The 16,416-nt window shown below is 39.8% G+C and overlaps 1 long non-coding RNA gene across 1 annotated transcript in view; it reads left to right on the plus strand.

Annotated features, from left to right (window-relative positions):
- LOC129146719 (uncharacterized) overlaps nucleotides 1-16,416 on the plus strand; it is a 90,193-nt gene that overhangs the window by 46,670 nt on the left and 27,107 nt on the right. Inside the window, exon 3 of the long non-coding RNA XR_008553807.1 lies at nucleotides 3,847-3,942. This is a non-coding gene — a long non-coding RNA (uncharacterized LOC129146719). The remainder of the gene's footprint in view (nucleotides 1-3,846; nucleotides 3,943-16,416) is intronic.

Consider the following 16,416-nt stretch of genomic DNA (forward strand, 5'->3'; position numbering starts at 1 on the left):
TTGGATTAAACACCGTGTCCCACTGAAACAAGAAGGATTAAGTATACAATAACAAACAAACAAAATGTCAAAAGTACAGCGCTATGAAGAAAATGAACAAGATGCAGTGTTAGAGAATAGGAGTCAACATATGCACCACTATGCAGATTACTTGGGGTAGACTCCCAGATTATATAATACGATGAGTAATTTTTTTTTTATGATGAGTAAATTATAACCAGCAAAAGAATAACTGAAAGAAACTATTTCAGGTAAGGCAATACTGGGGGAAGAGTATAAACATTTCTTTTTGTGTTTGTTTTTTCGTATTGTTTGTGATACAAATTACTGCCCACGTCCACAAATCTGCCCACTTGTCGGTATTATTAAACCTGCAGCAGAACTGTATTCTTTATTCCTCCATCTATCTTTCCTCACCATCAACTATATCATTATTTGGTTTCCATGGGAACATTTAAAGGGTAAAGTCCACATTTAACTTATGTAAACAAATTTTCATCACATCATAGCCCAAGTTTGTGTATGTGCTTCTGTCTGTATATTCTGCCTATAATGCATATAAAATTAATGCATATAAAATACATTGAATAATGTAGAATGTTAGAACAGAGACATGAGGATTTCAGATCAAAACTGAATAATGAATATTTACAGTGCACTTATTATGTGTCAGACGGTGTACTAAGCTATTTACATTTACTATCTAATTAAGTCCACACAACCAACTCAGATTTGAAGAGATTCAGAAAAGTTAGATATGTATGCAAAGAAATTTTAGAAATATATTAATTGATGTAGTTTGTTTCTATTTATGTAGGTACAACAGTGGTATAACTAAAGCTTTATCTCAGGTCTTGAAGAGCTCTCTAAACAATCATAAATTAAAACATTTAATAGATAAGAAAACATCATTTTGTAATGTAATCATTAGCTTTTTTTAAACTAGTGAGCCATAAAATAATGGTAAAAGTCTGTGCAATCATTTAGGTCCAATGAATTACAATGTTGTAAAGCAGCAGATGGCAGAATTCTGTCAACGATTAAGGTTTGCAAATCTCAAAAAAAGTCATTTCAAAACAAGGTTGATGTCTCTTAAATGGCTAGCGATGGAAACAATAAAATGGAAAAAGATGTCATAATAGATTGTGTACAATTTCTTCCTCTTTTCCTGAATTATTCCCTCCTAGACCAATATTCTTCTATTAGAAGTGCCATCAATCTTTAACTATTAAGAAAAGGTGGTGGTTATGACACAATAATGTAGTCGTTATCTTCCCATTAACATTAACAAGATGAATTTATAGGCTAAGGATGAGCTATAGAAGGAAAAGCCTTATTAATTTGGCTTTTAAAATGACACATTAATGAACAGAGAGAAGTCAGAAAAGATTTAGATTCTACAAAGACCACCAAAGCAATTATCTAGCCTTAATCATAGTAGATTACTACCAAAATTTAAAGTTTCTCCCCCAATGATTTTTTAACTGGCAGCTAATGTAAGAATTCAAGAATTTTTTCCCAAACTTAATGTAAAATGGAATAGAAAGTAAAATTATGTATATTTAATGTATTAAATGATCACTGTAATAGCTGAAACTAAAGTTCATATTATTTTAAATGTAAGTATCAAATATACTTGCTTTCACATTTGTAAATAGTAATAAATTGAAGAAAGTACCTGAATTATTTATCTTCCAATTTTACGAATTAAAAAAGCATACAAAAAGAGAAAATCTTATGAGAAAGAAAAAAAAATCAACTAAAATTCATTCCCCATGATGGCAACTGGTGTGCCTTAAGTTTGTCTATACGTACCATCATTATACTTAATTATGTTCTTGTCAAGATTACATTTATTATTTTCTTTTTCAAGTAACAAAAACATTTTCTTTTGCTAAATTTTCTCCACCGTTACATTAAAATAACTACCTAACAATCTATATTGCTAATGTAGCATAAATTAATAAGTTGTAACATTGTTTCTTCAAATTTTAGATTATTTAAAAATTGTTATTATCAGGCCTCCCTGGTGGTGCAAGGGATTAAGGCTCAGCACTATCAAGCTATCTACAGCCACTGCAGTATGAGTTCCATCCCAACCAGGAAGCTGACCCACGTGGCACAGCAGACCTCTCCTGTCTCACCTGCTGCTCCCCTCAGTAGCGTATTTCTGACAATTCACCTGTTCTGTTCCTCACTCTTGTCTCTTGTGAATCTTCTCACCCCCACACCTGTGGCCTGCACCCAGTTATTGTATGCATAAATAAATAATAAAAATTAATCTTGGGCCTCCCCAGTGGCACAGCAGGTTAGCGCAGTGCTGTGAAGCTGTCCTTAGCCTCTACAGCACAGGTTCGATTCCCAGCCAGCCAGGGAGATTCCCACATGGTGCAACAGACCTCTCCTGTCTCACCCACTGTTCCCCTTAGCAGTGTATTTCTGTCCTTCTGCCTGTTCTGGTCCCTGCTCTGTTTTTGGTGAATCCTCTCACACTCCCTCACCTCTGGCTTGTAACCCAGGGCTTGTATAAATAAATGAATCTTTAAAAAAAAAAAGAAAAATAAAAAATAAATCTTAAAAAAAATAAGAAATAAATGAATAGTTACTATCTCCCAATACCCAGGTATAAGCTCTTCATGTAGAAAATGTTTTGATCTACTGCTTTTAATTGAAGTGAATTACCAAGAAATTTTAGCCTATCAAAGAATAAAAGGTATTTAGATGCAGTAGTTACAAAACACTCAAATCTTTTTTTCTTTTATTGAGGTATCATTGATTTATAACATTTTTAACCAGCAAATTTTAGAATTATTTAGTTGAATTTAAAAATAAGTAAGTCAGGTACTGATGGTTTTAAGTATATATGTTAACTTCAGGAATGTTTACTCCTTTCACTATAATCAAAGTCAAATTGTTAAGGCATTATTGTTAGCTTCTCAATATAATGAAAATGCAACAATTTCCATAAGTAAGTATTGGAGAGGGCCTCCCTGGTGGCGCAGCGGTTGAGTGCTGGGCTGCGAAGCTGCCCCCAACCTCTACAGTGCCGGTTTGATCCTGGCTGCTCCCCGGCCACCAGAGGAGGGTCCCACATGGAGCGCAGACCTCTCCTGCCGCCCGCTGCTCCCCTCAGCAGTGTACTTCGGTCCTTCTGCCTGCTCTGCTCCCCGCTCTGACTCTGGTGAATTCTCTCACCCTCCCGGCTTCCAACTGTACCCAGTGCTTGCATTAATTAATTAATTAATTAATTAAAAACAAAAAAAGTGTTGGAGAGACTCCTTCCACTGCCCCGGTAAAAGTCAGCTGGAACACACTTTCATATCTAGAACAAGCCCATGTGATATTGTAGCTACAGAATCGACTGTCATGTATTAACTTGGATACCTTATTTGCAATAAAAGGATGTGCATTGTAAATGTTTATTACATTTAAGCACAAAATTTGCTACTAAGCTCTTAACTATAAAGAATATAAATATTGTTATATTGAACCAGAATGTCATTCATAAAAAACAGAGGAAATTAATCCTGACTAATGAATTAAATCCTGATTTAATTGAAATCCATTAAAATTTAATTAAATATACCCTGAGTGTCACTGCTATTTAAATAGAAGATAATAACATTGCATTTTATAAAGTTGATTTGCATAAAATATTTAAATCAGAAAAAAGCACAAATTTACCCTAAATGAATGATTCAATTATAAAGTAAAATGTTAATAATTTAACATGTGTTTACAACATCTACACTTGTTCAAATATAACAACTATTACTAGCATTTATTTAGCACTTCCCATATGCCAGACATGTTCTAACAGCTTTATTTGTACTCATGTTATTTCAGAGTAAACCTTTGAGGAAGATATCATAAATATCCTCATCTATAGTTGTGGAAACTGAGGCAAAGAAAGAATCTCAACTGTGTTCCAGATCTTACTGAGTAAGTGTTTGAACCTAGGTTGTTTGTTTTTAGAGCCTGAGCTTTCAACCATTTTTGTTGTTCAAAAACAATGAAATCCTTTATTTATTATAACTTTAATTTTCTTACCAAGTGCTTTTGATTATTTATAGCTTTATAAATATAAATTGAAACTCTTTTCAATATCATGACTATTTGTTTCAGCTGATAGGAGAATTCCTATAAATGATCAAAACAGATGTAGCAAATACTCTTGTTTTGGACCAGAGTCTAAGCATAGTATAGATTAAAAACAGCAATATGACTTTTCAATAAAAAGCGTGAGATATGATTCCAAAGTATTTATTGTATTAAAATATAAAAAATATTTAAAGTATTTATTGCCTTTCTGCACCCAACCTATTCTAATTTTGCTTCAAGAATATTTTATGATTGTTATGCATCAACAAAGGTGTTAAGATTTTGGTTTGACCTTTGCTCTTTCTACACCATAAGTTAAGCAAGCAATCTCTTCCAAATTCTTTACAGAGGCAGAGATCCATCCATCTAACATCTCATTTGCTGTCTTTGTTTAAGGCAAAGGATGTCTGGCAGTGGGAGCAAATGAAGTCTTGGATCAGTTAGTAGGAACCCCAAGTCAAGTATGCACGTTACTTGGGCTCCATCTGCTGGACACTTATATGAATAATTTGCTTTAGACAACAATACTGAGATCACTGGAGAACTCGGGAATTCCAGATATATTTGCACTTATATCTGGAAGTCCCTTGAGTAGTAACTACCTATTTCCTCTAGCTATTCAAAATTATTGTCCAACCAGGGCATTCACCACCTTCTTTGCCTGTTGATTTATAGCCATTGGGCGCTGCAAGTAGCTGGGTGTTAGGCTCAATTTTCAGTTTTATGGAATCATATTGTAACAGGGTGGTCCCCAGGAAAGGGGGAGGTTCCAGGTTCCCTGCCCCACCCAAGGAAGGGTGGAGCAGACGCTCAGGCAAGCAAGCGAGAAGAGGCAGGTTTGTTTAGAAGAAAAAGTTTATTGAGGAGGAAAAGAGCAGAAATAAAGTGGGACTCCCAGGCCAGGGAACCAGGCCTGGGAGGGGCAAGGAAGCCAAAGTGGAATTGTGTTTCAGGGAATATATACCTTTTTTCCCTCATTATTCTAAAACTTCACCAGTCTCTTTGTGATTGGTTAGTTCTCGGCTGTCTCACTTCATTTGCTACTGAGTGGGGATCTTCACATTCCTTATCTAACAGCTTTCTCTTTCCCCATTAGTTGCATCTTTAAATTTATGGCCCAGTCTTCTGGATGGGCATCCCTGCATTGAAGTTAAACAGCTGCCCTTCTAATGTGACCATAAATTAAACCACTCTCCATTTCTCCAATCTCCGCCTCCCTTTACCACCTGAAGGAAACCAGGACCAGCATTAACAATGTTGTCCTTGGTCCTGGCATGTTTGTTTTTCCTAATGGAATTGGTTATATTTCTTTGGTTGTCCTTATCTCTGAAGCCTCCCTAAATTCTTCAAAGTTCCCCTCCTGCACTGTCCCTAAAACTGCCTAATAACCCTAGCTTGCCCTGTCTCATTAGTTATGTTATTGTAAATAGCTCATAGTTGGACTTTAAAACATAACTAGTCTGAGAATCACATTAATCTGGAACTTTTATATTCCATGTAATTATTGATATATTTGCATTTAGATATAACATCTTATTTTGTGCTTTTCATCTTTTGGATCCTATGTTTCCTCTAGTTTTCAGTCCCTCCTGGGATTGCCTCAGCTGCAAAGAGCAGGCTGGCCCACAATCTTACCCTCCTGGGGGAAGCTTATAATAACTGACAGATAAATTTGCAGTATAAAGACCAAGCTATTTCTGCCCAAAATAGGATACCTCTGCATGTTGGGACAGCAGCCTCCATCCAGACTTCTCCCTCTGTCCATCACCATTCACCACTCACCGCTCCTCTCTTCATGGCTGTTAATTCCAAGGGTACTTTCTTTTTTTTTTTATCTTGTGGAAGAACTAGGGTGTAGGCCAGAGGTGGGATGAGGTAAGAGTATTGACCAGAGATAGAGTAGGGAGTAGAACAGGCGGATCTACTGAAACACACTGCTAAGCAGAGCAGTGGCGGGACAAGACAGGTCTGCTGCTCCATGTGGGTCAGCTCCCTGGTCAGGGATCAAACTCGTGCTGCAGAGGCTGCAGATAGCTTCATAGTGCTGATGCTTAACCCCTTGCTCCACCAGGGATGCCCTCAAGCTTGTAGCTTTGTGAGAGCCAGGTTTGGGGTCTTGTGGTGACTCTTTCCAAATTTTCTACTCTTAACCTCCATGACACACACACACACTCACACCCATACACACACAGAGGTCTTTACTGGCATAGCTGACTGTACTAATGTTCTGGACATAAAACTGTAACAGGGTGGTCCCCAGGAAAGGGGGAGGTTCCCTGCCCCACCCAAGGGAGGGTGGAGCTGAGCAGGAAGAGAAGAAGCGGCAGAAGAGACTGAGGAAGGAAGGAAGCAGGATGGAGCCAGGAGACCTGGAGGAGGCACATGGAGCCTAGAGACACGTGAAGAAACTGCGCTTGTCTTTTGGTCGTGGACTAGGTGACACAGATGTGGGTGAGACCCGTGGGGAGGTGACAATGGCAGCTTTTATCTTGATGTTGATTTTGCTCTTTTCCTTCCGGGCTTGTCCAGTTGTTTGTGACCCTTTTCTGTGGGTCCCCACTGGAAGATGCTTTAGACTTGTAGCAGGCTTTGGGGCCTTGTTCTGGGCCAATCCCATTTGGATGGACTTTTACCCACGAGGGGATGGGTAGCTTTGGGTGCTTCACTTAGAAACTAGACTCTTTGCCTTACCTGTCTTGTTTCCTAGTTTTATTAAAGATCCTTCCCATTACTCTCCTGTTTTGTGTTGATGCGGCGGATGGCAGAACCCATGTAGAATAGGCAGGTTTGCGGGGTTTGGGCTGCCCCTCTCCCTGTCCTATAACAAAACCAGGCTGATGTGACTAAATCATTTGAAATTGAATATTACACTTTTCTAAATCCAGTCTTATGCTATTTTGGTTAGTGGTTTTCTTTTGCTCTTCTTAGTGTTTTACTCAGTTTATCTTCTTTACCCTACATCATCTTGTTATGTACTCACATGTTTGTTGCTTGTTTTCCTGCTAACCATTGCCCTCCAGTGGCCCCGTCAGGTATTTTCCTAAACAAACACTTCCCTATCCTGTAACTTGGCTATTAAGAACAATTCCTTTTTAAGTATTTCAATTGTAATAGACTAAACCAGTTTTCAACACAAGTTATATATATTTGTGTGTGTGATTTGTATATGTATGTGTGTGTACATATGTGTATATATATTTGTAATTTTTTTAAGTTCTTAAGGAATCAGTGAAGAAGATGTTAAGCATTTTTTTCACTTGCTTTGCAAAAACCTGATTTCTCTTAAAAAAAAAAATCTGTCAATGAACAATATCAATTAAAAATATCTTCCATGAGGGTGAGTCACTTGGCCACATTTCAGAGTGGTTCATCCTGAAATCACTGAAATTAGAAGTTTTAAAGGAGCTACTCTGAATTTAATTTTTTCTTTTTTGTTTTATTTACCATTACTGACAACTGACTTTTAAGACCTCACTGTAAAATTCAGTGGACTGAAATAATGTTTTTCATTCTAAATGATGACAAAGGCTGAGTGAAAAATTTGGAAAGGAGGCATTGCAAGACCAGAAACTGGAGGTCAGGGTAAAGATGATTAACATTGAAAGGGAACTGCTAAGAAAAGGAAATCTTTCCCAGTTAAAGTCTTAGACCTGGAAATGTAAAGTAAATAACAAGTTGGCTTCCTTAATAAGCATATCTAAACAAGGTCTGGCAGCCTGCTAGGCTGATTGATCTCCCAGGCCATCCTCCAAGATCTATATCCTTCCCCTTTTCCTGTGTCAAGAATTTGTATGCTAACTAACCAACTTTGTCAATGTAAAGTGGTTATGGATAAAAGAGACTCTTTGTCTCTAGACCAGGGCTCAGACCTTACGGGCCTACCCAGGTCTGAGGCCTCATGCATGAGTAATAACGCTTCTCCTGGCCTCACCTTTTCTGAAGTACCTCTTGTTCTTCCCCAGCCTGAGTAAAAGGCTAGAATTTATTTCTGCAACAACATCATTCTAGAAGTGTTATAGGGCAGCCCCGATATTGAACGGGTTGCCTGGCTGTGGGTCCTCACCCACGTGCTTAAAAGGGACTTATTAATACTCCACTACAGGCACATACAAAAGGTTAATAAAAGGTTTATTTACAAGGGAAAAGGAAATAAGGAAAATGTGCAACTCAGGGAGAAAATAGGGAAATAAAGTCTTTAATGCATGCTACCCGATCCGCCGACCTGGAAACCCAAAGTCACTCTCAGAGCTGGCCGGATGCTGCGAGCTGGCAGAGAGCCAAAATGGGGGACCCCTCCCCCAAAGCCCACGTGTCTGGCTTTATACCAACTTGGCTGCTTAACCCCACCCTCAGGTCCCAGCCACCTTCCCTTTGGTGGTGATGTAACAGGGTGGTCTCCCTGTCCTATAACAGTGATGGGATTTGGAGTTCCCAGTGTCTTTGGCCTGAAGTGGGGGTGGAGTCCACAAAGCCTGTATGGAATTAGCTTTAGGACATCCTTTTCCCCCTAACAGAATCAGGTATATAAATAAAAAATCCTTAGCACCAACTGCTATGGCAAGTTTTCAGGTATAGGAAACATTCCCAAAGCAGATCAGAGTGGGGGATATGTAGATTGAGGCTATTGTAAACAATCTCTAGTCCTTACAAATGGACCTAGCCACACCCTAGAAGCAATTAATATAACAATAGATTTCAAACCCACAAAGGAATGAGCCCCTCCCAAAAAGAAGACTGCATCAGTACAATTTCCTCTCTGGCAAGATGCAGCCCTCCCTGCCTACCTGTCACCTCATAGGCCCTTTTTCTCCTTTTCATAATACAATAAACCTGCCCCTTTAGATAGAACTAAAGGTCTCTGCCTCATGAGGAAACTCACTGTGTACTGCTGAAAGGGAAACTCTAGTGAATGTTTTCTTTTACCCCATGCACCCTGTTCTCTGAAGCCCATACCTCTCCAAAACAACAGCAATGAGAACTCAGAAAACCTATACAGACACTTGTATGATTTAAAAATATCTTTTTTAGAATGCTGACTGTTATGATTCCCAAGATATAAATCACTAAGTTTCCCTTAAGAGAATCTAGAGAGAACAACTTATTTTCTGGAACAAAGCTAAAACTTCAGCTTTTCTATTTTTCAAAATAATAAACTGCTTCAAATATCTGCAGTTCAGGCACAGTTGAGGCACGTATGCATAAGGGACTGCATTCAAGAGTCGGCTCAGGGGTGGAGTCACAAAGATCAGGATGAGATAGATGTTTTTAATGAAAAGCCTAGTAGGGGAAAAGGTCAATGAGATTTATAGATCTGTTCTAAGATATACTGAGTGCCCTTGAGTTTGTATCGTTGGCTAGAAATATAATGTCCAAAGTTCTTGAATTAAATGTGCCAGAGTGAAGTTTGATTTTGCCTAATTTGTAGTTCAGTGACTCTTATTTCCTACTGGATTTGATAAATTCACATCCAAAAAAAAAAAAAGCCCAAAACCTGTTAGTGTTATAGAACAGGGAGAGGGGCAGCCCAAACCCCACAAACCTGCCTATTCTAAATGGGTTCTGCCATCCGCCACATCAACACAAAACATAGGAGACTTTAATGGGAAGGAACTTTAATTAGGAAACAATACAGATAAGGCAGAGTCTAGTTTCTAAATGAAGCACCCAAAGCTACCCGTACCCTCGTGGGTAAAAGTCCATCCAAATGGGATTGGCCCAGAGCAAGGCCCCAAAGCCTGCCACAAGTCTAAAGCATCTTCCAGTGGGGACCCACAGAAAAGGGCCAGAAACAACTGGACAAGCCCGGAAGGAAAAGAGCAAAATCAATATCAAGATAAAAGCTGTCATTGTCACCTCCCCATGGGTCTCACCCACATCTGTGTCACCCAGTCCACAACCAAAAGACAAGCGCAGTTTCTTCACATGTCTCTAGGCTCCACGCGCCTCCTCCAGGTCTCCTGGCTCCATCCTGCTTCCTTCCTCAGTCTCTTCTGCAGCTTCTCCTCTTCCTGCTCAGCTCCACCCTCCCTTGGGTGGGGCAGGGAACCTCCCCCTTTCCTGGGGACCACCCTGTTACATTAGGACATAGACTGAGGGGGACCCTACGATCCCCAAACTTGCATACTCTAAAGGGGTCTAGCATCCATGCACACAAAGACAAAGAAAACTTAGTGTGAAAGACCTTTAATAGACTGTGTGCATAGAGAAAGAAGAAAGGATAATAGTTTCCCAATAAAACACCCAAAGTTACCCATCCTCTAAAGAAAGTTTGACCTGAGGTGGGACTGCTAAGGCCTGAAAGCTGCCCCAAGTCGAAGTCACCTTCTGCCTGGAACCACCAGAAAGGGGTAAAAAGGGCCAGGCAAGTCTGAGACAAAAGGAGCAAAATCAAAGTGCAAATCAAGATAAAGGCTGCCATTGTCACCTTGCCACAGGTCTCTCACCAGGGTAGGGGAAGAAAGGATGTCAGTTATGGGGAGTAATGATGGAAGCACAATAAGCAAAGGTATCACTGCTGGGTGGATTTAAGTTTTACTTTCTCCACTGGAAAGGTTAAGGAGACTAGGTCTTCCTGGTACAATGATGGAGACACCCTGACAGAAGAAATTCCCCTTTGCACATGCAAATGTCTTCAATAAAAGACAATCCCTACCCAATCCTCAGAGCTTCTTCTAATGAAATAAACCTTTTGCCAAAAAACATAGTTTGGATTGGCAGATTTATTCTTCCCTACATCATCAAACCTTGTCTTTAAGGAAGGGCTTATGGTTGAAACTCTAGAGGATTCCTATGGTTACAGATCAGAATGAGGAGCACCCCGGAACCCCCAAACCTGTCTACTCTCAATAGGTTCTGCCACCTGCCACATCAAGACAAAACATACTATAGCGCATAAGACCTTCAACAGAAAACACCTTGAGTAAAATTAATGCACAATAGAGCAGAGAAAGAATATACTTTCCAAAGCAAGCGCCCAATGTTACCCATCCTCCCATGGGTAAATGTCCAGCCAAACAGGGTTGGCCCAATGCAGGGCAGCTGAGGCCCAGAAGCTTTACACACGTCTAAGGCACCTTCTGGTGGGGACCTATAGGAAAGAGGTAGAAGGGGCTTGGCAGATCTGGAAGGAAAAAAGCAAACTCAAAATTAAAATAAAGGCTGCCATTGTCAACCTCCCCACATGTCTCTCACCCATGGCTATTTCAAGGGTCTCCCTCCATGTCCCCCAAGTCCCTGGTGTCAGTTCAAGGCTGAGCAAGCATGGCTCGTCTTATGTGTCTCTGCGCCAAGAGCCTCCTCCAGTCTCCTCCTTCCTCCATCTCTCTCTGCTTCTCCTGCTTGCTCTCTCAATTATTTCCAATCTCTTTTCTAGCTCCCCCACCCTGCCCAGCTCCTCCTGTCCTTAGGGTGGGGCAGGGAACATAAGTTGTTATTCTGTTCTTTGAAAGCACAACAGTTTGCCCTTATAGTTCTTAGGGAGATTGATTTCCTTAGCCTTCCTTTGACATCTTCTATGAAGGATCAGTGAATCTGTAAAAGATTCAATATTCATAACAGCCATCTATCTTCTCAGAAAACTCTAGGATAAAAATATTACAGTCTCAGAAACTGGAAAGATGTAATTTTTCTCTTCTATTTCTCATTGCAAAAATGAATTTTGTAAGGCATTTGAGACATTGTTTATCCATGGTAACAAAAGAGATGAGTCAAAATATCAGTGCTGTTGTTGCATAGAGAAAATGGTAATAGATGAAGGGTGATCTCTTGAATACTTGAATGATCTAGTCACGTTTCTACATTACCACTGTGTTCTGGGTTATTCTGACAGTTGCCTTTGATTTAAGAAGAATTTTAACTCGCTTTCCTGCTTGTCATGTTGCAGCAATTTATTCCTCACAATCTGACTGTGCTATTTAGGTAATGGGTCAAAACTTATGAAAATAAAATATTATCTCTTTTCCTAATCATGTGAAAATACTAGGGGTGAAACATATTAAAATTCATTCTTGCACAGATAACTTGAATTGGAGAATTGTATCAATTATCTGATTCAATGGATAACTACAGGCACGGAGATATGGAAAAGAGAGCATAGCTATAGCATATTCTTGTGTTGATGTTTAGAACTATTAAAAGGTTCTGCTGTGTAGAGTGTGTTCTCATTGTTATGGAACAGAGGTTTGTTAAGTGTTTGCTTTGAGAAAAAACAAATCCATTTCCATGCACCCTCTTGTGATTACAAATAGAACTCTTGCAATAAATGTGGCATGTTAGAAAAATCTTTTGTTTTTCAAAGATTTATTTTTATTTATACTTACAAGAACTGGGGTATAGGCTAGAGGTAGGGGTGTAAAGGGTGAGAGGATTCACCAGAGACAGAGTAAGGAACAGAATAGGTGGATCTACAGAGATACACTGCTGAGGGGAGCAACAGGGGAAGACAGGAGAGGTCTGCTGAGCCATGTGGGTCAGCTCCCTAGCTGGGGATCGAACTCATGCATCAGTGGCTACTGATAGCTTCATAGTGCTGAGACTTAACCCCTTGTGCCACCAGGGAGGCCCTATTTATTTTTCTTAATAATAATAAGAATGATCTTAATGTGCTCCAGGGAAAAAGTGAGGGAGAAGGTATGAGTAGGAGGGTTGGAGGCAAGTGGGACAGAAAGCACTGAAGATCTTCCAGGAATGTCAGAGAGATATGGAGTCCTCTTTTACTCTTACTGAAATCACCAGAAGGGACACAAAGGACACTACTGTGCCCTTGGATGGAATTCCAAAGTAATCCAGTCCATTGAAGGATTTAGAGCTTTCACTTAAGCATAAGACAACTAGAGATCACACATTCATGCTTATAAAAATATTTACTATCTATCCTTTTTATACCTAGATTCTTTTTTTTTTTTTAATTTTTTTTTTAATAGAGGCATGTTTTTATTTATTTATTTGTTTGTTTGTTTGTTTGTTTTGTTTATACATGCACTGGGTACAGTCAGAAGAGAGGGAGGACGAGGGAATTCACCAGAGCCAGAGCGGGGAGCAGAGCAGGCAGAAGGACCGAAGTACACTGCTGAGGGGAGCAGCGGGCGGCAGGAGAGGTCTGCGTGCCATGTGGGACCCTCCTCCAGTGGCCGGGAGCAGCTGGGGATCGAACCGGCACTGCAGAGGCCGCGGGCAGCTTCGCAACCCAGCGTTCAATCTCTGCGCCCCGGGGAGGCCCTATACCTAGATTCTTATGTAATAGTTATAGGCAATAATAGGGAGCCTAATCCAACCTAGATGATTGGAGTTAGAAAGACTGGATCTGCAGCAGTCATTAGGATAAATAGGCTAGATTTAGAAGGAAGATGGGAAGAGACTATTTGATATCCCTGAATGAAATATAAAGAAATGAAAGCTCTTAGTGAGATAAACAGCACTTTTATAAGCTTTGCTTGACCTGAGAAGATTAAACTGGGTTTGAAGCTTTTTTGGTTTTATTGCTTGTGGATGAAATGGCGGATGACATGTAGGTGTGAAGGAAGAAGTTCAAGAGGTAGTTACACAGATGGCCAGCTCAGAGATGAAACTAGAAGCCAACAATAAGCAAAATATGCAAATTCTTAGAACAGCTTTAATACATGTTGTTTCCCCATACTTCTGAAGACCGGTTTTTAAGCATATCTGTTTATGGATATAGCATATGATTAAGTGAGATTTTTTTATGGTTAAAATTAAATGAGCAGTAAAAAATATACTGATGAACTCCAAGGATTAAAGCTCTCTAATTTTATTCACTCTCTAATCACAAGGAGGGAGATGGGGCCATGTAGATATAAACTTCTCACTTAACAGATATATTGCAAAAAGATTAAAGGCAGGTTGACTTGCAGAAATGCATTTAAATTGTTCAGTGAGCATATGGAATGTTATTTCCATTGGTTAATGGAATGTGACAAGAAAAAGTTCTTTTCATTTCACTGCTATTAAAAGCAAATAAAACCAATCTTTCTGCATTAAAATTCTGAAGTTGAGCTTGGCAGAAACATTTTAGAGAGGGAGGAGAAAATATCCCCCACCCCGCAAATCTCCACCTGAATTTCAAAGATATCAGACAACAAAGAAGTGTCAGTTCACAATAAAGTCTGGGAATAAGGTGTAGTTAATCGCTCCGAACTCTTGAACTCCAAAACTCAATATATTTCCTAGCTCAGTAAGGATGGTGCTGAAAAAATTTATGATATCGGATACAGAGAATACCTACACCTTGAGAAGAACTCACCCCTAAGAAAACTAAGGGGAAGGGCAGCGTTTTCCCTTTTTCATGTTAAAATAATATCAATTCCTTTTCATGCAACCCAGAAACTGCAGACTGGAAAGGCGCACATTGAGGGCCTGGCTTGTGGTGCAGGGATTAAAGTCTCACTACAGCTAACAAGCTGTAGACAGTCACTGTGGCATGAGTTTGATCCCTGACCAGGGAGCTAACCCACATGGTGCAGACCTCTCCTATGGTGTCCTCTGCTCCCCTCAGCTGTGCATCTCAGAAGATCCACCTGTTCTGCTCCCAACTCTGTCTCTGGTCAATCCTCTCACCCCCTGCACCTCTGGCCTACACCCCACTTCCTCTATGCATAAATAAAAAATAATATTAAAAAAACATTGCACACTGAAATTTTGTTGTATCTCATGATTCTATGGGTCAGAAATCTAGGCAAGTGTTAGCTGTGAAATTCTTTTGCTCTCTCTGGTGTTGGCTCGGGTTCTGGAGGTATTTAATTAATGGGCTCATTCAGAGGTCCAAAATGGATTCATTAACATGTCTGGCCATTACAGATTTTGTTGGAAGGTCCCTCCCCTTCTCTGTGCAGTTTGAGAGTCTCCCACCATGGTCCCTTCCACTCAGTCTCTTACATGGAGACTTAAAATGCAAAGGTAAGTATTCCAAGACACAGGGTGTCAGGGCATGAGTCTCTTAAGACTTGGACCTGTTGTGCCTAAGATCAGCAGACTCGGTGAGCATAGCCTCCAAGAACCCAAAGACAGCCAATGCAAACACAAATGGGAGTTTATTACAGACTTGAGTCCAGGCTCATGGGACCTCCCAATGCAGCAGCAGGTATCGAGAGCCCTGGACAAAGGAAGCAAGGGATTTTTATAGGGTTAAATCATGCTGGCAGTTACTCATTGGCTACAAGGATGCATTCTTCAACTTTGCCTGGCTATAATTCTAAGCTGACTGGCCGGGCTGAGATGCAGCTCCAACCTGCAGCTCCAATTACTGGCATGTTCACCCTCATTGGTGACCAGAGGCGAGGGTGGAGTGAGGGTTGAAACTATCTCTGGAATGCAGTCGTCATTCCCGGGACAGCAAAACCTAAAATTCTAAAATGGCAGTTACACACAAAATGACAAAGCAATGGCTAAGAATCCTTATGCCTTGTTCCACAACACCAGGATGATACTGAGGCGATGGGAGAAGCGCCCAGTCCTCCCTTCCAGGGTTTCTAGTGGCTCACAAGCCTATTGAAGCTGGGCAAGTGCATGTTCCCTAGAAAGAATTCTGTCTGAGGGATTGATAGAAAACTGAAGACTGGAACACATAGGGGTGCTTTAAGCTAATTTCAGTGCTCCTGAGATGCATCTGCCCCTCCTCCACCCAGACTTCTTTGTCTTCCTAACTTACTGTAACCTAAAGAACATGACTAGCTTCTGTGTTCCCAAGATACACATAGCCCTCTCCCATCTGGGCTTGGTAAGATGCTGGTCAGCTTCACTTCTATTCAGGCTGAAAGTTCCCTTAGTGTCATTCTGCCATCTGAGTCCTCAGCGCCAAGGCTATTCTGCTCATATTTGAACCTTAGGGGAAACACCTGAAGCTGCCCACAAATCAATGAAATAATTGAGGGTTAAGGTAAACTGTAAGGTATATTAAAGAAAGGCTGAAGTGAAGTTAATGTGTTTAAGTATATATCATAGTCTATGTATATAGAAATATGCCTTTGGCATGATTCAAAAGTCCAAAAATGTGAATTTTAAAAGAAAAAAAGTAATCTTCTTTACTTCAAATGTTCAGGAATATTGAAATGTATAAGTCAAACTAAATTAAGCAGAATTTAGTTTTTCATATTAATCAGATTGAAATAGACCAATATTTACAAGTAAAACTATTTCCCAAAATTATATGCAGTATTGTAAAACCAATGTTAACTTACTAAAAAGGGGTTACAGAAAAAAAGTAAAAAAAAAAACTCTATTGCATTTATGTTTATAACCAAAAATTACTCACTTTGCAAAAAAAAAATCTTTATTACTTTAATAAAGACCTATAAAGTGCTA

This window comes from Talpa occidentalis, unplaced genomic scaffold (assembly GCF_014898055.3).
Source record: "Talpa occidentalis isolate TD23 unplaced genomic scaffold, MPIMG_talOcc4v2.1 talOcc4.4, whole genome shotgun sequence".
NCBI classification, from domain to species: Eukaryota; Metazoa; Chordata; class Mammalia; order Eulipotyphla; family Talpidae; genus Talpa; species Talpa occidentalis.